General features: G+C 46.1%; 1 pseudogene; it reads left to right on the top strand.

Moving 5' to 3' along the window:
- Nucleotides 1-8,529: 8,529 nt before the first annotated feature.
- LOC134970429 (5S ribosomal RNA) lies at nt 8,530-8,649 on the top strand (annotated as a pseudogene).
- Nucleotides 8,650-22,035: the final 13,386 nt, after the last annotated feature.

The raw sequence follows: 22,035 nt of genomic DNA, 5'->3' as shown, positions 1-22,035 counted from the left end.
TGTGCTGCATATATCTGTGCTCACACTGCTTTATTGTGGGGACTGGGGACCAGCAGTATTATATAGGAGGAGTACAGTGCAGAGTTTTGCTGACAGTGACCACCAGTATACGTTGTCTGCCTGAAAAACACTCCATATCTGTGCTCAGTGTGCTGCATATATCTGTGCTCACACTGCTTTATTGTGGGGACTGGGGACCACCAGTATATTATATAGGAGGAGTACAGTGCAGAGTTTTGCTGACCAGTGACCACCAGTATATGTTGTCTTCCTGAAAAACACTCCATATCTGTGCTCAGTGTGCTGCATATATCTGTGCTCACACTGCTTTATTGTGGGGACTGGGGACCACCAGTATATTATAAAGGAGGAGTACAGTGCAGAGTTTTGCTGACCAGTGACCACCAGTATACGTTGTCTGCCTGAAAAACACTCCATATCTGTGCTCAGTGTGCTGCATATATCTGTGCTCACACTGCTTTATTGTGGGGACTGGGGACCAGCAGTATTATATAGGAGGAGTACAGTGCAGAGTTTTGCTGACAGTGACCACCAGTATATATAGCAGTACGGTACGGAAGGCCACTGCTCTACCTACCTCTGTGTCATCAAGTATACTATCCATCTAGATTCTATACCTGTTGTGCATTTTAGTTTTGCAGTTTGCTGACAGTGACCACCAGTATATATAGCAGTACGGTACGGAAGGCCACTGCTCTACCTACCTCTGTGTCGTCAAGTATACTATCCATCTAGATTCTATACCTGTGGTGCATTTTAGTTTTTCAGTTTGCTGACAGTGACCACCAGTATATATAGCAGTACGATGCCCAATGTCATAGTAGAGAGCATGTAAAATCCAAAAAACAAAAGTTCATTAAAATGACCCAAAAATCAAAATTGAAAGCGTCTGATGAGAAGAGTAAACTTGCCAATATGCCATTTACGACACGGAGTGGCAAGGAACGGCTGAGGCCCTGGCCTATGTTCATGGCTAGTGGTTCAGATTCACATGAGGATGGAAGCATTCATCCTCTCGCTAGAAAAATGAAAAGACTTAGGTGGTCATTCCGAGTTGTTCGCTCGTTATTTTTTTCGCAACGGAGCGATTAGTCGCTAATGCGCATGCACAATGTCTGCAGTGCGACTGCGCCAAGTAAATTTGCTATGCAGTTAGGTATTTTACTCACGGCATTACAAGGTTTTTTCTTCGTTCTGGTGATCATAATGTGATTGACAGGAAGTGGGTGTTTCTGGGCGGAAACAGGCCGTTTTATGGGAGTGTGTGAAAAAACGCTACCGTTTCTGGGAAAAACGCGGGAGTGGCTGGAGAACGGAGGAGTGTCTGGGCGAACGCTGGGTGTGTTTGTGACGTCAAACCAGGAACAAAACTGACTGAACTGATCGCAATGGCAGAGTAAGTCTCGAGCTACTCAGAAACTGCAAAGAAATTTCTATTCGCAATTTTGAGAATCTTTCGTTCGCAATTTTGATAAGCTAAGATTCACTCCCATTAGGCGGCGGCTTAGCGTGTGCAAAGCTGCTAAAAGCAGCTTGCGAGCGAACAACTCGGAATGACCACCTTAAGCTGGCAAAAGCACAGCAAAGAACTGTGCGTTCTTCTAAATCACAAATCCCCAAGGAGAGTCCAATTGTGTCGGTTGCGATGCCTGACCTTCCCAACACTGGACGGGAAGAGCTTGCGCCTTCAACCATTTGCACGCCCCCTGCAAGTGCTGGAAGGAGCACCCGCAGTCCAGTTCCTGATAGTCAAATTGAAGATGTCACTGTTGAAGTACACCAGGATGAGGATATGGGTGTTGCTGGTGCTGGGGAGGAAATTGACAAGGAGGATTCTGATGGTGAGGTGGTTTGTTTAAGTCAGGCACCCGGGGAGACACCTGTTGTCCGTGTGACGAATATGGCCATTGACATGCCTTGTCAAAATACAAAAAAAAAAAACCTCTTCGGTGTGGAATTATTTCAACACAAATGCGGACAACAGGTGTCAAGCCGTGTGTTGCCTTTGTCAAGCTGTAATAAGTAGGGGTAAGGACGTTAACCACCTAGGAACATCCTCCCTTATACGTCACCTGGTCCGCATTCATCAGAAGTCAGTGACAAGTTCAAAAACTTTGGATGACGGCGGAAGCAGTCCACTGACCACTAAATCCCTTCCTCTTGTAGCCAAGCTCCTGCAAACCACACCACCAACTCCCTCAATGTCAATTTCCACCTTACACAGGAAAGCTAATAGTCCTGCAGGCCATGTCACTGGCAAGTCTGACGAGTCCTCTCCTGCCTGGGATTCCTCCGATGCATCCTTGAGTGAAACACCTACTGCTGCTGGCGCTGCTGTTGTTGCTGCTGGGAGTCGATCGTCATCCTAGAGGGGAAGTCGGAAGACCACTTGTACTACTTCCAGTAAGCAATTTGCGAGGAAGATGAAATATCACAGCAGTCATCCTGCTCCAAAGCGGATAACTCAGGTCTTGTCAGCCTGGGTGGTGAGAAACGTGGTTCCGGTATCCACCGTTAATTCAGAGCCAACTAGAGACTTGTTTGAGGTACTGTGTCCCCGGTACCAAATACCATCTAGGTTCCATTACTCTAGGCAGGCGATACCGAACATGTACACAGACATCAGAAGAAGAGTCACCAGTGTCCTAAAAAATGCAGTTGTACCCAATGTCCACTTAACCACGGACATGTGGACAAGTGGAGCAGGGCAGACTCAGGAATACATGACTGTGACAGCCCACTGGGTAGATGTATTGCCTCCCGCAGCAAGAACAGCAGCGGCGGCACCAGTAGCAGCATCTCGCAAACGCCAACTCGTTCCTAGGCAGGCTACGCTTTGTATCACCGCTTTCCATAAGAGGCACACAGCTGACAACCTCTTATGGAAACTGAGGAACATCATCGCAGAATGGCTTACCCCAATTGGACTCTCCTGGGGATTTGTGACATCAGACAACGCCAGCAATATTGTGCGTGCATTACATCTGGGCAAATTCCAGCACGTCCCATGTTTTGCACATACCTTGAATTTGGTGGTGCAGAATTATTTAAAAAACGACAGGGGCGTGCAAGAGATGCTGTCGGTGGCCCGAAGAATTGCGGGCCACTTTCGGCGTTCAGCCACCGTGTGCCGAAGACTGGAGCACCAGCAAACAGTCCTGAACCTGCCCTGCCATCATCTGAAGCAAGAGGTGGTAACGAGGTGGAATTTAACCCTCTATATGCTTCAGAGGATGGAGGAGCAGCAAAAGGCCATTCAAGCCTATACATCTGCCCACGATATAGGCAAAGGAGGGGGAATGCACCTGACTCAAGCGCAGTGGAGAATGATTTCAACGTTGTGCAAGGTTCTGCAACCCTTTGAACTTGCCACACGTGAAGTCAGTTCAGACACTGCCAGCCTGAGTCAGGTCATTCCCCTCATCAGGCTTTTGCAGAAGAAGCTGGAGACATTGAAGGAGGAGCTAAAACAGAGCGATTCCGCTAGGCATGTGGGACTTGTGGATGGAGCCCTTAATTCGCTTAACCAGGATTCACGGGTGGTCAATCTGTTGAAATCAGAGCACTACATTTTGGCCACCGTGCTCGATCCTAGATTTAAAACCTACGTTGTATCTCTCTTTCCGGCAGACACAAGTCTGCAGAGGTTCAAAGACCTGCTGGTGAGAAAATTGTCAAGTCAAGCGGAACGTGACCCGTCAACAGCTCCTCCTTCACATTCTCCCGCAACTGGGGGTGCGAGGAAAAGGCTAAGAATTCCGAGCCCACCCACTGGCGGTGATGCAGGGCAGTCTGGAGCGAGTGCTGACATCTGGTCCGGACTGAAGGACCTGGCAACGATTACTGACATGTCGTCTACTGTCACTGCATATGATTCTGTCACCATTGAAAGAATGGTGGAGGATTATATGAGTGACCGCATCCAAGTAGGCACGTCAGACAGTCCGTACGTATACTGGCAGGAAAAAGAGGCAATTTGGAGGCCCTTGCAGAAACTGGCTTTATTTTACCTAAGTTGCCCGCCCTCCCGTGTGTACTCCGAAAGAATGTTTAGTGCAGCCGCTCACCTTGTCAGCAATCGGCGTACGAGGTTACTTCCAGAAAATGTGGAGAAGATGATGTTCATCAAAATGAATTATAATCAATTCCTCCGTGGAGACATTCACCAGCAATTGCCTCCAGAAAGTACACAGGGATCTGAGATGGTGGATTCCAGTGGGGACGAATTAATAATCTGTGAGGAGGGGGATGTACACAGTGAAGGGGTGAAGAATCGGAGGATGATGATGAGGTGGACATCTTGCCTCTGTAGAGCCAGTTTGTGCAAGGAGAGATTAATTGCTTCTTTTTTGGTGGGGGTCCAAACCAACCAGTCATTTCAGTCACAGTCGTGTGGCAGACCCTGTCGCTGAAATGATGGGTTCGTTAAAGTGTGCATGTCCTGTTTATACAACATAAGGGTGGGTGGGAGGGCCCAAGGACAATTCCATCTTGCACCTCTTTTTTCTTTCATTTTTCTTTGCATCATGTGCTGTTTGGGGACAATTTTTTTGAAGTGCCATCCTGCCTGACACTGCAGTGCCACTCCTAGATGGGCCAGGTGTTTGTGTCGGCCACTTGTGTCGCTTAGCTTAGTCACACAGCGACCTTGGTGCGCCTCTTTTTTTCTTTGCATCATGTGCTATTTGGGGACTATTTTTTTGAAGTGCCATCCTGCCTGACACTGCAGTGCCACTCCTAGATGGGCCAGGTGTTTGTGTCGGCCACTTGTGTCGCTTAGCTTAGTCACACAGCGACCTTGGTGCGCCTCTTTTTTTCTTTGCATCATGTGCTGTTTGGGGACTATTTTTTTGAAGTGCCATCCTGTCTGACACTGCAGTGCCACTCCTAGATGGGCCAGGTGTTTGTGTCGACCACTTGTGTCGCTTAGCTTAGTCACACAGCGACCTTGGTGCGCCTCTTTTTTTCTTTGCATCATGTGCTGTTTGGGGACTATTTTTTTGAAGTGCCATCCTGGTTGACACTGCTAGCCACTCCTAGATGGGCCAGGTGTTTGTGTCGGCCACTTGTGTCACTTAGCTTAGTCACACAGCGACCTTGGTGCGCCTCTTTTTTCCTTGCATCATGTGCTGTTTGGGGACAATTTTTTTGAAGTGCCATCCTTCCTGACACTGCAGTGCCACTCCTAGATGGGCCAGGTGTTTGTGTCGGCCACTTGTGTCGCTTAGCTTAGCCATCCAGCGACCTCCGTGCAAATTTTAGGACTAACAATAATATTGTGAGGTGTGAGGTGTTCACAATAGACTGAAAATGAGTGTAAATTATGGTTATTGAGGTTAATAATACTATGGGATCAAAATGACCCCCAAATTCTATGATTTAAGCTGTTTTTGAGGGGTTTTTGTAAAAAACACCCGAATCCAAAACACACCCGAATCTGACAAAAAAATTTCAGGGAGGTTTTGCCAAAACGCGTCTGAATCCAAAACACGGCCGCGGAACCGAATCCAAAACCAAAACATAAAAGCCGAAAAATTTCAGGTGCACATCACTAATATATTAATATATATATATATATATATATATATATGTGTGTGTGTGTGTGTGTGTGTGTGTGTGTGTGTGTGTGTGTGTGTGTGTGTGTATGAATATATATGTATGTATGTATATGTATATATATATATATATATATATATATAGAGAGAGAGAGATATCTATATGTATGTATGTATGTATACATGGAACATGGAGAGCTTCATTGAAGACACCACTGACTTTTTGACAAGGTTGAAACGCCTTAATGAGATTCCACAGGATGCCCTACTGGTAACACTTGATGTCTCCAGCCTGTACATGAATATCCCACATGAACAGGGCATTCAGGCCTGCCGGAATATGATTTCCAATAATGCTAATTACTTTGGGCCCCCAGCTGAATACCTCACACTTCTCATACATTTGAGTCTTCATAAAAATTATTTCCTTTTTGAGAATCAAACATATTTCCGATATTGGTCAAGCATAAAGCTCCAACCAAATCAGGAGAGTAACCCGCACCAAGATAAAATAATTTAGTTTATACTGTTGGGGTGCCTTCCATAATATCAATTCCACCCTTATTTTGGGGTCTCATATATGTATATGTGAGACAGGGATTAAGGCTCACAAGGTGCTACCAACTGGTTTGAACAGGGATACAGAATCAAATCCCCAATTCCAATTATCTAGTATTGATATTACATACAGGATATTTATTCACGTACTTGCACATGATTTAACAAATTCTGTCTTAATCAGACACATCTCTTACTAGCTCTCTCTGTCATACTGCGCTCTGGACTCAATGCATGAGTCATATATTTAGAAACAGTGTTTAATTTATTCTAAAATATAACACTAAGTATCATCTCGCTATATTTGCTGCCACTTATTGCAGTAGCTTGTGATTTAAAAAGCAAGATAACATATCTCCCTCTGTGGCATATGATACAAGCTCCAATAATACGGTAAATATAGATCTCGATTAAATCTAGCACTGTTACAGTGCATTATAAATATACATACGTTCATGTACATTTAGAACAATTCCCAAGGGAATATATAATGGACACGACACATTAGCATTGTTTTTAAATCTTTATTCACATTTGTTGTATTTCTGTCACATCTAATTGTTCTCCCCCCCTTTTTTGGGGGGATTTTAATATTTCGCTCTATTATTAATAAAGGACATTTCTTAGTCCCATGAATAACAATAATCTTCAGTACTAATTTAGGTAATGGGCATTTGAGCCTTTACTTGATACTACAGTGTGGATATACATCTTTGAGAATAAATACATTGAAATCTGTTAAGTTGGGTTGAGTGCACCTTAAATTGTACCTGGTTTCTCCTTCCTTTCCCCTCTCTATGGGGATTTGATTCTGTATTCCTTTTTGAGAATGCCTTTTTCTTACAAAAACAAGGGACCGCGATGGGGTCTAATATGGCCCCATCTTATGCCAACATCTTCATGGCGGAGTATTAATGTACCCACATAATTGGCAATCAGCGTTTTGGGAAACATCTGTTGTTTTATGTAAGATACATTGACAACTTGTTCTTTATCTGGCAGGTGGTGAATCTAAATTACTGGAATTTATTGACTATCTTAACAGCAGACCAGGATCCATTAGGTTCAGCCTCACATTTAGCAGGTGCCACATACATTTTTTGGATGTATCCATTGACGAGATGGGAAATGAGATCTCTACCTCCATATATAGCAAAACAACGGACCGGAATTCTCTACTACTGGCATTCAGCTTCCATCCAGCTCCTCTGAAGAGAGGACTGCCGTTCTTACAGCCACTTCACGTTATGCGCATAACTTCCGATCAAGCCCTGTTATCCACAGCCTTGGAAGCAATGAGCCAAAGATGTCTGTAGAGGGGCTATTCGAAGGTGGAAGTGGAAGAAGCTCTTACTAGAACCGGACAACTTAGGAGGGAAGACCTTCTAACTAAAAAAGTGCCCATGGAGACTGTAGGTCCAGACAAGTTCAATTTTTGAAGTATGTACACCACTACCTCATGCTTTATTCGGAAGAAGAATTATAGAGCACTGGCATCTGATCACTAGTGATCCAGCTTTAGCCAAGAATATAGTTGATTATTCCCGCTTTGCATATAAACATGGACCAAACCTGAAAGACTTATTGGTAATCATGGACTATTCAAGACAGGAGTATTCCGCTGTACGGGATGCTCCAACTGTCAATTTTTGTTGGTGAGTAATCATTTTTTGAACCCAAGGGACAATAAAAAGTACACCATAAAACACATACTTGACTGTAACAGCAGATTCATTGTGTATGTTTTGATGTCTGTGTAATCTACTTTATGTTGGCAAGACCAGCAGAATGATGAAAGAGAGATTAAGCCAACATTGCTCCTCCATTAAGAAAAGCCTTAACACCAGTACTGATTTGAAAGAACTAATTAATTTACCAGTAGCAAGATACTTCAGAGCAGCTAATCACACTATTAATCAACTCAACTGCTGCATTATTGACCATATACCTCCGCTCAGAAGGGGAGGGGACAGGGACCGGATCCTGATACAGAGAGAACAATGGATCCACAGGCTACGATGCTTATCCCCCAATGGTCTGAATGAAGATTTCTGTCTTGGATGCTGTCTTTGAAGGGTTATACCCTATGTTTTGATGTTTCACCCTTGATGAATATGACTGTATTAACTATGATAATACTTCACAAATGACTCTTTAGCCCTGTCCACAATTGGCAGTATTTAGACTCTTATTGTGCATCGCCGTATGCGCCTGAACTGGATATAATGATGTTATGACACCGCCGTTAGTCTAAGGTACTGCTTAATTTAAGTCATTTTGCTATTTACATTGGGGCACCGCCGAGTGCCATTTATTTAGCTATATCTGGTGGAGGAGAACAGGAAGGTGCATGACCTACATACAGTCAATGTGTGCCTAGGATTTTGTTTCTATTTACTACAGCCAGACCTCGCTGGAAATGCCCAATACCCATCTGATCTTGGAAGCTAAGCAGTGATGGGCCTGGGCAGTACCTGGATGGGAGACCTCCAGGGAATACCGGGTGCTGTATTGAATGGACATTTATATTTGACTCCCAATCAGAGAAGGATAAAAGTTTCTCTGGGGCATGCACCTACTTTGCGTCTGCACCTGATAATCTCTTTATATTTACTAAATGGTGTAGTTTGACTTTATGTATATTCTAAAGGTCCGGGAACTGGTGTTCTTTTTCACACTTCTCTAATATGCTAGTCCAGGCATTGTTTACCTGTGCACAGTGATGTCACACCTCAGGGAGGTGTAATGTGACAGAAGTAATAATGTGGCTTACTCTCACCTGGTGTTTAAGCAGGGGGGTGGATTTGTTTACATTTTGGTTTGGCTGTTTTGGAGCCTTTTTTTTAACTATAAATAAGCACACCTGGTGATGAGTCTCTTTTAGCCCCTGAGGAAAACCACAGAAGCGTGGTTGAAATCGCCGTCAGGCCGCCGCTGATTATTACTGTGTTGTGCTGTTGGACCAATAAACCCTGCTTAAATGTGAGTGCTGTTCCGTTATCTTTTCATCCTGCTGTGAAAAGAGAGTGTGTATGTATATATATATATATATATATATATATATATATATATTTATTTCTGCTGTGGGGTACACTGGGTTCCACAGGGAATAACATTGGGGTGTAGAGTAGGATCTTAAATCTTAGGCATCAACAGGCTTAAAGCTTTGACTGTTCCCAGAATGCATAGCGCCGCCTCCTCTATAACCCCGCCTCCGTGCACAGGAGCTCAGTTTTGTAGTTGGTGCCATGCAGTGCAGGCATACTACAGGCAGGGCTGCTCAGGTAGCCTTTAGAAGAGCTTTTATAAGTGAATATTGAAGACTTCAAGGGCTGCAGCAGAGACACTGTCTGTGTTAGATGTCAGTCAGAGATCTCCTGCTGCAGCTCCATCACCTCCCCCAGCGGCGCTGTATGCTCCTGTGTCCTGGTTGCCAGGTACTTACAGCGGAGGCTCTGTTTTTTTACAGCAAGGCACACACACCACCAAAGTTCTCCAGGATCGTGTGGCCACACTTATGGAGGAGGTAAGTGGGTCCCCCAGGCGGGACCCGCTGGAAACCACGATCAGGCGCGGCCGGTGGGAGGCGGGCCGCGTGCGCTGGCATGGACACTGTGGCAGTAGAGGGACCCCACTAGAACAACCAGGGCAAGGGCACAGGTCGATTTTACTAAAAACCGCTTGTTACATGGCCCACAGTACCCGGTGGTGAAGTCCAGAAAGGGGTTAAGGCTTTGAACTGTAGCCCCTCCCCCAGCCCCAGGGCGCCATTAAGAGTAAATGTTACCGCCCTGGAGCTGCATATCTCTCTCTCCCTCACTCCCTGTCAGTGTTTGGGCGCTATTAGGACAAGCTGAGCTGATCCTGGGACTGTTTGGGCAAATCCTCCTCTGTAAAGCCACCTGCATGTCAGCGCGGTGCATTTTACAGGACACTTAAATATTCTACATGTCTGCTGACAGTGTTAGTTAAGAAACAGTGCATTTAGTCAGGATTATATAGTACAAGTACCCTGTGATATACATCCAGTATTTACTGTGCATTGATATATCTATTGAGTTTATAGCTATACTTAGTATTTCTTTGTATTGCTAGTCCAGTGCAGTTTTATTGCATGTCAAAATTTCTGCATTGTACAATGTGACTATGTGTGTGTGTGTGTGTGTGTGTGTGTGTGTGTGTGTGTGTGTGTGTGTGTGTGTGTGTGTGTGTGTGCGTATAGCTGCTGTGTGGACCTCCATTTCGTGTATCTCACTCAGATTGCTATCCCTATATACTGTAACCTAAGGGGGCTAAGTGCGTCAGGGTTATTATTTATTATAGGTGTTTCACAAGATATACTTATTGTGTATTTTTCTCTGTGATTTTTAGTCACCATATACCTCTGGAACTCTCTGTTTGTGCTAATACACTACACAGGGGGTTCTTGTCAGGTGTTGTGCTGCTGATATTGTACTGGGTTGCCTTGAATTGAGCTTTCAGATATGTCAGCTACAAGGGGCGACGGAGCTGGGGCTGATCCCACAGTGCATGGTGGTGACGCTGCAGACACATTTGAGGAAAATATAGCAGCAGAGGGTTCAGGTTCTGGGGGTTACTTACCCCCCAGTGAGACCTTAGCAATGGGGGTTCAAAAAGCCCACCTTGGGCTACTTTCTCCACGTTATTAAATATGCTGGTAACTAGACTTACGCCCCCTATGGGACCTCGTCCCTGCAGTAAATCCGCCATGGGCAGATCAACTGTCCACTCAGTTACAGCAATTGAACCAATCACTGACTAAACAGAAATCTAACCCTCGCACGCCTAAGACCAAGGGGTCCTCTAAGCGGGCCATTGCTTCCTCACAATCCACCAACGTCCCAGACACCTCGTCTGATGAGGATGGTGTATATACTGACCCCACAGACACTGATCCGGATACTTCTGAACGGTAATCTGTTTTACAGGTGGATGTTCCTGACTTGTTGGAGGCTATCAGGTTAATTCTTCAAATTACTGATGACCCAGAGCCTGATACTGCCCCTAAGAACCCTCACTCTGCCCATTTAGTTGACATACGTCAGGAATCCTGGGAAAATCCAGGAAAGAAATTCACGCCTCACAAGAAGATGCTGGCTCGCTATCCCCTCGCAGTGGAGCTAAGTAAAAATTGGGAGACAACCCCACCAGTGGATTCGCAGGTGGCGCGGCTGGTGGTATCCTAAGCTCTGCCTGTAACTACCGTCACTACTCTGATAGAACCGACGGATAAGCGTGTGGAGGGTTGTTTAAAGGCGATTTACACCCTAGCTGGTGCTGCGCATCGGCCCACCATTGCAGCGACTTGGGCTGCAGAGGCTATTGAAGCGTGGGCTCAGGAGTTGGAAGCTGAGCTGCCTTCCAACGTTTCTGATCATGCTAGACAATGTCTATCATATATTGTTACAGCTTCTCATTACATTAAGGAGGTGGCTTCTGATGTTAGTATTCTGGCGGCCAAGGCTTCTACTACGTCCATTTTGGCTCGCTGGATTCGCTGGTTGCAGTCCTGGTCTGTGGATCTGGACTCTAAGAAAACGCTGGAGGTGCTCCCTTTTAAGGAAGACATTCTTTTTGGAGAGGACCTCAACAAGATAGTTGCAGACTTAGCTTCTGCTAAAACAGCGTGTCTACCTAGTACTGCTCCTTCGGTGCCGAAGGCTAAGAGTACTTCCTTTTGCTCCTTTCATCCTTCAGGTAAAGCAAAAGGTCAGGTGTAACCGAAAAAGGCTCGCACTACCAAACCCACTAAGCTCAAACCTAAACGGGCCTGGGCTGCCCGTCATCCTGCTTCCAAACCTGACAAGCCTGCTGCATGATGGGGCGGGCCTTCCTCTGGGGAATCCCAGGGTGGGGGACCAACTTCTAGGGTTTACCCATCAATGGTTGAAGACCACTTCCGATGCCTGGGTACGGGAAGTCGTCACTCGAGGTTATGCCATAGCCTTCAAGAATCGTCCCCCTCATCGATTTTGCCCGACAGACGTTCCTTCGGATCAGGTGAAGGCAAAAACTCTCCATTTGGTGGTACAGTCCCTCCTGGACACAGGAGTGGTAGTACAGGTGCCTCTGGTTCAGAGAGGCAAGGGGTTCTATTCACTGCTATTCCTAGTCCTGAAACCGAATGGGTCCTCTCGGCCCATTCTCAAACTCAAGTCCTTGAACAAATATGTGAGGGTCTCCAAGTTTCGTATGGAAACTCTTTGCTCTATTGTTCTGGCCTTGGAACCCGGGGATTATTTGGTCTCCCTGGACATACAGGATGCTTACCTGCATATTCCTATTGCAATGTCGCATCAGCAGTACCTGAGGTTTGCTGTTGGCAACCTCCATAACCAATTTCGGGCTTTACCTTTTTGGTTTGACCACAGCCCCGCGAGTTTTCACGAAGGTCATGGCGGTGATGATGGCTCTACTTCACCGTCAAGGGGTCAGGATCCTCCCGTATCTGGACGACTGGTTTATCCTGGCAAATTCCTCAGAAATTCTCCTACGCCATCTGGATCTGACTATCCAGTTTCTGCAAGCCCACGGGTGGCTCATCAACTGGAAGAAATCTTCCCTGGTTCCTGCTCAGAGCATGGTGCGCCTGGGGGCGTTGTTGGAGACTCACAACCAGCGGTTCTTCTTGTCTCAGGAGAAGGTCCTGAAACTTCAGGACAGGATTTGATGCTTCCTATATTGTTCGCAAGTGTCGATACATTCGGCGATGCAAGTGCTAGGTCTCATGGTGTCGGCTTTCGACATGATGGAGTATACTCAATTCCATTCCCGTCCTCTACAGAAACTGATTCTTGCCAAGTGGGATAGCCTGCCTCACCGGATAAGGTCTCACATGATCTCCTTGTCTCCAGAGGTCCGTCTGTCACTGAGCTGGTGGCTGCAGGACCAACGATTGTGCAGGGGTCGTCCCTTCTGGATCTCCAACTGGGTCAATCTGACGACGGATGCCAGTTTGAGAGGTGATAATGTCAAATATTATCTTAAAACATAAAGCTATACACTATTACCGTGGAGCCGCTTTGGCCGCTAGACCAGAGGCGGAACTACCGGCAGTGCAGGCAGTGCACTGCACTGGGGCCCGCCTCTGTCCAGGGGCCCAAGCATGTAATGAGTCAAACTGACTCATTACATGCCGCTGTGCGCTGCAGGCAACCGCTGCCCGCAGCGCACAGCCGCCCTGAGAGGAGAGGAGCAGCGGGCCAGCGGCACGGACGGGGGAAGGAGGAGGGAGCCGGAGGAGGGAGCCGCAGCAGCGCTTTGTTACTGGTGGAGGCGCTGCTGCTGCTGCCCCTCTGCTTCCCTATAGGCTGTCTTCCGAGAACAGCCAATAGGGAAGCAGAGGAGCAGCAGCAGCAGCAGCGCCTCCACCAGTAACAAAGCGCTGCTGCGGCTCCCTCCACCACCTCCCTCCTCCTTCTTCTCTACAGCCCGGGAATCGTCAGACGCTGCACCGAGGAGCCTGAGCCGGCGGAGAGGGTAAGTATAATTCTTCTTTCTTTCTTTTTCTCTTTTTCTTTCTTTCTTTTTTTTATTTTCTTTCTTTCTTGGGCCTGCCTGCCGCAATGTATAAAAAGGGGGGAATGCCTGCCGCAATGTATAAAAAGGGGGGAATGCCTGCCGCTATGTGTAAAAAGGGGGGAATGCCTGCCGCTATGTGTAAAAAGGGGGGAATGCCTGCCGCTATGTATAAAAAGGGGGGAATGCCTGCCGCAATGTATAAAAAGGGGGGAATGCCTGCCGCTATGTGTAAAAAGGGGGGAATGCCTGCCGCTATGTGTAAAAAGGGGGGAATGCCTGCCGCTATGTGTAAAAAGGGGGGAATGCCTGCCGCAATGTGTAAAAAGGGGGGAATGCCTGCCGCAATGTATAAAAAGGGAATGCCTGCCGCAATGTATAAAAAGGGGGGAATGCCTGCCGCAATGTATACAAAGGGGGGAATGCCTGCCGCAATGTATGAAAAGGGGGGAATGCCTGCCGCAATGTATAAAAAGGGGGGAATGCCTGCCGCAATGTATAAAAAGGGGAATGCCTGCCGCAATGTATAAAAAGGGGTGAATGCCTGCCGCAATGTGTAAAAAGGGGTGAATGCCTGCCGCTATGTGTAAAAAGGGGGGAATGCCTGCCGCTATGTGTAAAAAGGGGGGAATGCCTGCCGCAATGTGTAAAAAGGGGGGAATGCCTGCCGCAATGTATAAAAAGGGAATGCCTGCCGCAATGTATAAAAAGGGGGGAATGCCTGCCGCAATGTATACAAAGGGGGGAATGCCTGCCGCAATGTATGAAAAGGGGGAATGCCTGCCGCAATGTATAAAAAGGGGGGAATGCCTGCCGCAATGTATAAAAAGGGGAATGCCTGCCGCAATGTATAAAAAGGGGGGAATGCCTGCCGCAATGTGTAAAAAGGGGGGAATGCCTGCCGCTATGTGTAAAAAGGGGGGAATGCCTGCCGCTATGTGTAAAAAGGGGGGAATGCCTGCCGCTATGTGTAAAAAGGGGGAAATGCCTGCCGCTATGTGTAAAAGTGGGGGACTGCCTGCCGCTATGTGTAAAAAGGGGGAATCAGCCTGCCGCAATGTGTAAAAAGGGGTAATCTGGCTGCCGCAATGTGTAAAAAGGGGGGACTGCCTGACGTAATGTGTAAAAAGGGGACTCAGCCTGCCGCAATGTGTACAAAGGGGTAATCTGCCTGCCGCTATGTGTACAAAGGGGTAATCTGCCTGCCGCAATGTGTAAAAATGGGGATGCTGTCTGCCGTTATGTGTAAAAAGGGGACGCTGTCTTCCGCTATGTGTAACAAGGGCACGCGGTCTGCCGTTATGTGTAAAAAGTGTACGCTGTCTGCCGTTATGTGAAACAAGGGCACGCTGTCTGCCGTTATGTGTAAAAAGCGTACGCTGTCTGCCGCTATGTGTAACAAGGGCACGCGGTCTGCCGTTATGTGTAAAAGGGCACGCTCTCTGCCGTTATGTGTAAAAAGGGTGACGCTCTCTGCCGTTATGTGTAAAAAGGGCACGCTGTCTGCCGTTATGTGTAAAAAGTGCACGCTGTCTGCTGTAATGTGTAAAAAGAGGAATCTGTCCGCTGTAAGGTGTAAAAGGGTCTCTACCTGGTGTAGTGGTGCTACTGTGCGACGTAATTTGAATAATGGAGACTACTGTGTACCGTTTTATGAAATGGTATTATTTTGTGGCCACACCCCTTCCTCACGAAGCCACGCCACTATGTATTTTTGCGCGCGCCTACGGCGCGCACTGCCCCTGTTTTACATGCAGGGGTGGGGCTCCGATGCCGTTTCTTGCACACAGTGCTAAAATGTCTAGTTACGGCACTGTTGCTAGGTATCCATTTCTCTGGCCCTGAGCAGGTCCCCCTCACCAGATCCTCTCCAGGGGTGAGGGGGTGGACTTGGATGGGATGTGTGTGTGTGGGGATATGTTGGGGGGGGGGCCCAAAGCATTTTCTCGCACCTGGGCCCACCGCTCGCTTGTTCCGCCACTGCGCTAGACTTATTACACACACTACGGACTAAGTACGCTATTTGCGCACTGAGTAACGTATGGGTACGCACCTAGCGTAGCAGATGCTAAGCCGTGGGCGCGACGCACGAGCGGCACGTACGCTCACAGAATGATATACAGTAAACCTTGTTAATAAAACAATGTAAGGGTATGCCTATACTCTAAACCTTAGTAGTCAAATTTTGTAACGATGTAACGCCTAAAAACCTTAACAATGTGTATGCTGTTAGAGCGATTAAAACGCTAAGAAAGCCCTTTGCAGGAAAGTGAAAACACAACACCAGGTTTTGCTAAAACCACAGGGCTCTAACACCGCAGTGGAATATTCAGAGAAAAAGGGGAAAACAGATACAAGTTATACACTACAAGCTAACAAGGAAATCTAAACAGAATAACAGATAATAATGGCTACAGAGAATATACATACGTGGGAAATCGTTCGCAAGCGCGACCTGGATCCAGTCCTCAGCTATTCAGGTAGAAAGCCTTCAGAGTCTTGAGGCTGGCCAGGCAACAGTGGTCTTTTTATACACAACATGCATACACAATACAATGGTCCCTGTAATCTCATTGTTCATTGGACACAGGGATGTGTCTCTACATTACAGCAAAGGTCATAGGTGGATTTGAACAGGTGGGCTGTGTCTTTCCCCAACTGCTCTGGTGGGAGGTATCCTCAGGATTCCCGCCGCATGTGTAATTTACAGCAAATACAGTTAATGTTCATAATCTACTTCTGTACATAACTATACGCAGGAGCGAGCGATCCTTTCCTAACTAACACCGGAATGTTACCCTTAAAATACCCTACAGCTGGATACTAGACACCACCTTTCAACCTTCATCTGACCCTTCCTATCATGCAAAGAGGAATCTCTCTGTCCAGGAACTGTTTAAACTAATCATACTCGCTGACATGGTCTAGGGGAATATTATCTACAAAATGCACTATTTGGGTTAAATATGCTACGTTCGAGTCGCACGCTACACGCTCACAAACTCCGCCGTAAATACACATATCATGCGCAAGAGTCGCTGGAGCGTCTCTTACGCAACTTGCGGGTATGTGTATGCACGGGGGACCAGGTGCACGAGCAGCGTGCATGTACATGAGGGGTTAGTACAAGGGATATGCATCATGATATTTTTCGACTTTGACAGTCCACCCTTTGGCAGTCAACAATAACTGCCACTATCTAAACAATTAAGCAGAAAAATATACAATACAATGAAATACCTATAAATGATTGGGTGGAGGGAGGAGAGGAGAAGGTGGGAAATGTATGACCTAGTGGGATAGAAAAAGCATGTATGTATGAAATTCGTGTCTGAGGGGTCATGTATCATCGTGCAGTACATGTTCTAGATAAGCTTCGAGGTATTGCAAAGTATACATTAAATCCTTCTTATCCCGTATTAAGGGTCTGTAAGTGGGCTAACAAACACTACCGAGCTCTCTTCGGCTTCTTGTTCCAACAAATGGGGTGCACATTAGTTGATGATACATGGAGGGGGGAAAAATAGGTGAGTGCTAATATATGTACCTATATCACCTGTCGACTATGTGTGTCACTACCTGAAGATTGTAGAGATGAAGATAAGAAACATATGTCACAAATACATTCATATGATAATGTGTGTAATTGTCCTTGGGTGTCTGTTGAAGTCTTGTCCGGATAGGTGTATCCTTGCTGTGGGTGATAAGCAAAGTCTTTCAAGTGTCCATACGAAGTCTTTTAAAGTCTCTAAAGTGTCTCGCAAAGTCTGTGGAAATGTTCATCAAAGGTCTGTAGAAATGTTCATCAAAGGTCTGTAGAAATGTTCATCAAAGGTCTGTAGAAATGTTCATCAAAGGTCTTCTTCCGAGTGGATGTCTTTTTACCTTGGAGAAAAACAAAGGAGAAACGGGTGAAAGAAACGGACCGTGGAATCACGTCTTATCACAGCATTGTCTCAATTGATGGGTCATAAATTAAACCAGTTGTTGTAACAATGCCCTCGCTCCTTAAACTCATCACTTTGGTACTGTGCTTGCGCTGCATTAAAATCCGAACACATCTAAATATCAAACCAATCATTATGACAACTCCCAGGATACAAAAGAGAAATTTTCCTACATTCACAATAACATTTTGAGCCCATTCTCCTAAGCCTGAGAACCAATTGCGTGGGTTCAACCATGAAACCCAGCCAGTCAGTTCATTACTCACAGCAGTAAGGGTAAGGTTGTGTCTCCTTCGGAACTCCCACTTCAATTGCAAGATATCGTTCATCTTTTGATCTATGACCTCGGTTGGGTTATCGGTGCTGTTTGTGATATATGTACAGCACTTCACACCATACTGAGTTGCTAGGGTGACACAATACCCGCCTGTCACCGCTGTGATGTAATTGAGAACCATCCTGTGCTGGATCAGTTCCGTTTTGTGAGCTTGCATTTCCCTCCCAGTATACCTGAAGGTGTCATCATACATCTCGGTGATATTGTCTATCAGGTTCGCTAGCGCAGTAATATACCTAAAATTTATAATTCCTCTGGCGGTACGGGTGATATCTAGCGCGAGTAGGAATTGAATCCCGGTGGATTCGTGGATCAAATCAGAGGCTGCGTGCTCTGTCCTATCTATAAGGTGTCTCTTAACAATGTGTTCGTAGTGAGTGTGAGTGTAAGGAGATTGAGCAATGCGGTGAACGTCTTTCATCTTATCATGGGTAATGGTCATTACTTCTGGCAACACTCTTAAAATGTAACACAATCCCTCTGAGTTTGGGGAAAGCCACTTATACGCCTTCCTCCCGCCTATGAAATATGCATCATCGGGGAGGACATATGGGACAGAATATGACATCACCATATTGCAAACCTTCCAGGTGAAAAATCCTATCCCTAACTCTCTCATCTGTTCAGTACACGTATCAGGCTGTATGATATGCGCACAGTATCCTGGTGATACTTCTCCAACCCGCATGGTCCTACTTCCTAGAGTATACCTGTACCGAAAATATCTCCCACCGTCGGCTATTTGGCGTATAAGTTCTGAGTCTACGGGCATTCTATCGGCTCTGTATGAAAATGCCATAGTTTGGTTATTCCATGTCACTTCCCAATTTCCCGGCTTTCGGGGATTGGAAATGTTAAAACATACTAAGGACCTATCCACATCATATTGGTGGAGCTTCAAACTAGGAGGCCTAGAAATATTAAATTTCTTGTCCACCAGCTCCCACCCCTTAATTCAAGTACCTCATCTATTGTTAAAGGGTATGGTACTAGTCCTGACTTGCTCTGACCTTGAGGTACTTGTGAGCACACCCAGCATTCCGTTTGGTTTAAAACCTTACCCACTAATGAGTGATAGTCACTCAATGGATGACGGTCCATGTTGATATTGAGGCTGGACTGACTTCTCTGGATGCACCCGTCCTCAACTATGTTTTCACAATTCCTACAGATACAATTCTCCTCAGCTAACAATCCTTCACAATGTCTCCTAGTGTCATGACTACCAGATCGTTTTCTGATACTCGCCTTTGCTCTGTGACTGTGTTGCTCTTGGAATTCTACTAATCCGTCCTTGTCATCAGAACTAGTGATGAGCAGGTTCGGTTTCTCGGAAACCGAACCCCCCCGAACTTCACCCTTTTTACACGGATCCGAGGCAGGTTCAAACCTTCCCGCCTTGCTCAGCTAACCCGAGCGCGCCCGAACGTCATCATCCCGCTGTCGGATTCTCGCGTGATTCGGATTCTATATAAGCAGCCGCGCGTCGCCGCTATTTTCACTCGTGCATTGGAGATGATAGGGAGAGGACGTGGCTGGCGTCCTCTCCGTTTATTGTTGAAGTTGATTGGTTTATTGCTTAATTGTGGGGAGGACTGGGGAGCAGCTGTTAGGAGGAGTACAGTGCAGAGTTTTGCTGATAAGTGACCACCAGTTTTTATCCGTTCTCTGCCTGAAAAAAACGCTCCATACCATATCTGTACTCAGTGTGCTGCATGATATATCTGTGCTGAGTGCTCACACTGCTTAATTGTGGGGACTGGGAAGCAGCTATAGCAGGAGTACAGTGCAGAGTTTTACTGACAGTGACCACCAGTATACGTTGTCTGCCTGAAAAACACTCCATATCTGTGCTCAGTGTGCTGCTTTATTGTGGGGACTGGGGACCACCAGTATAATTAATATTATATAGGAGGAGTACAGTGCAGAGTGCACTGCTGTACCTAACTCTGTGTCGTCATCCATTAAGTATACTATCCATCTACATTCTATACCTGTGGTGCATTTTAGTTTTGCAGTTTGCTGACACAGTGTCCACCAGTATACTATATATAGCAGTACGGTAGGCCACTGCTGTACCTACCTCTGTGTCGTCATCCATTAAGTATACAATCCATCTACATTCTATACCTGTGGTGCATTTTAGTTTTGCAGTTTGCTGACAGTGTCCACCAGTATACTATATATAGCAGTACGGTAGGCCACTGCTGTACCTACCTCTGTGTCGTCATCCATTAAGTATACAATCCATCTACATTCTATACCTGTGGTGCATTTTAGTTTTGCAGTTTGCTGACAGTGTCCACCAGTATACTATATATAGCAGTACGGTAGGCCACTGCTGTACCTACCTCTGTGTCGTCATCCATTAAGTATACTATCCATCTACATTCTATACCTGTGGTGCATTTTAGTTTTGCAGTTTGCTGACAGTGTCCACCAGTATACTATATATAGCAGTACGGTAGGCCACTGCTGTACCTACCTCTGTGTCGTCATCCATTAAGTATACTATCCATCTACATTCTATACCTGTGGTGCATTTTAGTTTTGCAGTTTGCTGACACAGTGACCACCAGTATACTATATATAGCAGTACGGTAGGCCACTGCTGTACCTACCTCTGTGTCGTCATCCATTAAGTATACTATTCAATATCCATCTACATTCTATACCTGTGGTGCATTTTAGTTTTGCAGTTTGCTGACACAGTGTCCACCAGTATACTATATATTAGTGATGTGCACCGGAAATTTTTCGCGTTTTGTGTTTTGGTTTTGGGTTCGGTTCCGCGGCCGTGTTTTGGAATCGGACGCGTTTTGGCAAAACCTCACCGAAAATTTTTTCTCGGATTCGGGTGTGTTTTGGATTCGGGTGTTCTTTATCAAAAAACCCTAAAAAACTGCTTAAATCATAGAATTTGGTGGTCATTTTGATCCCATAGTATTATTAACCTCAATAACCATAATTTCCACTCATTTCCAGTCTATTCTGAACACCTCACACCTCACAATATTATTTTTAGTCCTAAAATTTGCACCGAGGTCGCTGGATGGCTAAGCTAAGCTACACAAGTGGCCGACACAAACACCTGGCCCATCTAGGAGTGGCACTGCAGTGTCAGGCAGGATGGCCCTTCAAAAAAATAGTCCCCAAACAGCACATGATGCAAAGAAAAAAAGAGGCGCACCAAGGTGGCTGTGTGACTAAGCTAAGCGACACAAGTAGCCGACACAAACTCCTGGCCCATCTAGGAGTGGCACTGCAGTGTCAATCAAGACAGGATGGCCCTTCCAAAAAATTGTCCCCAAACAGCACATGATGCAAAGAAAAATGAAAGAAAAAAGAGGTGCAAGATGGAATTGTCCTTGGGCCCTCCCACCCACCCTTATGTTGTATAAACAGGACATGCACACTTTAATGAACCCATCATTTCAGTGACAGGGTCTGCCACACGACTGGGACTGAAATGACTGGTTGGTTTGGGCCCCCACCAAAAAAGAAGCAATCAATCTCTCCTTGCACAAACTGGCTCTACAGAGGCAAGATGTCCACCTCATCATCATCGTCCGATTCATCACCCCTTTCACTGTGTACATCCCCCTCCTCACAGATTATTAATTCGTCCCCACTGGAATCCACCATCTCAGGTCCCCGTGTACTTTCTGGAGGCAATTGCTGCTGGTGAATGTCTCCACGGAGGAATTGATTATAATTCATTTTAATGAACATCATCTTCTCCACATTTTCTGGAAGTAACCTCGTACGCCGATTGCTGACAAGGTGAGCGGCTGCACTAAACACTCTTTCGGAGTACACACTGGAGGGAGGGCAACTTAGGTAGAATAAAGCCAGTTTGTGCAAGGGCCTCCAAATTGCCTCTTTTTCCTGCCAGTATACGTACGGACTGTCTGACGTGCCTACTTGGATGCGGTCACTCATATAATCCTCCACCATTCTTTCAATGGTGAGAGAATCATATGCAGTGACAGTAGACGACATGTCAGTAATCGTTGTCAAGTCCTTCAGTCCGGACCAGATGTCAGCACTCGCTCCAGACTGCCCTGCATCACCGCCA

This window comes from Pseudophryne corroboree, chromosome 11 (assembly GCF_028390025.1).
Source record: "Pseudophryne corroboree isolate aPseCor3 chromosome 11, aPseCor3.hap2, whole genome shotgun sequence".
NCBI classification, from domain to species: domain Eukaryota; kingdom Metazoa; phylum Chordata; class Amphibia; order Anura; family Myobatrachidae; genus Pseudophryne; species Pseudophryne corroboree.
Note: the sequence above shows the minus strand (reverse complement) of the source record. Positions and strands in the feature narration are given on the sequence as shown.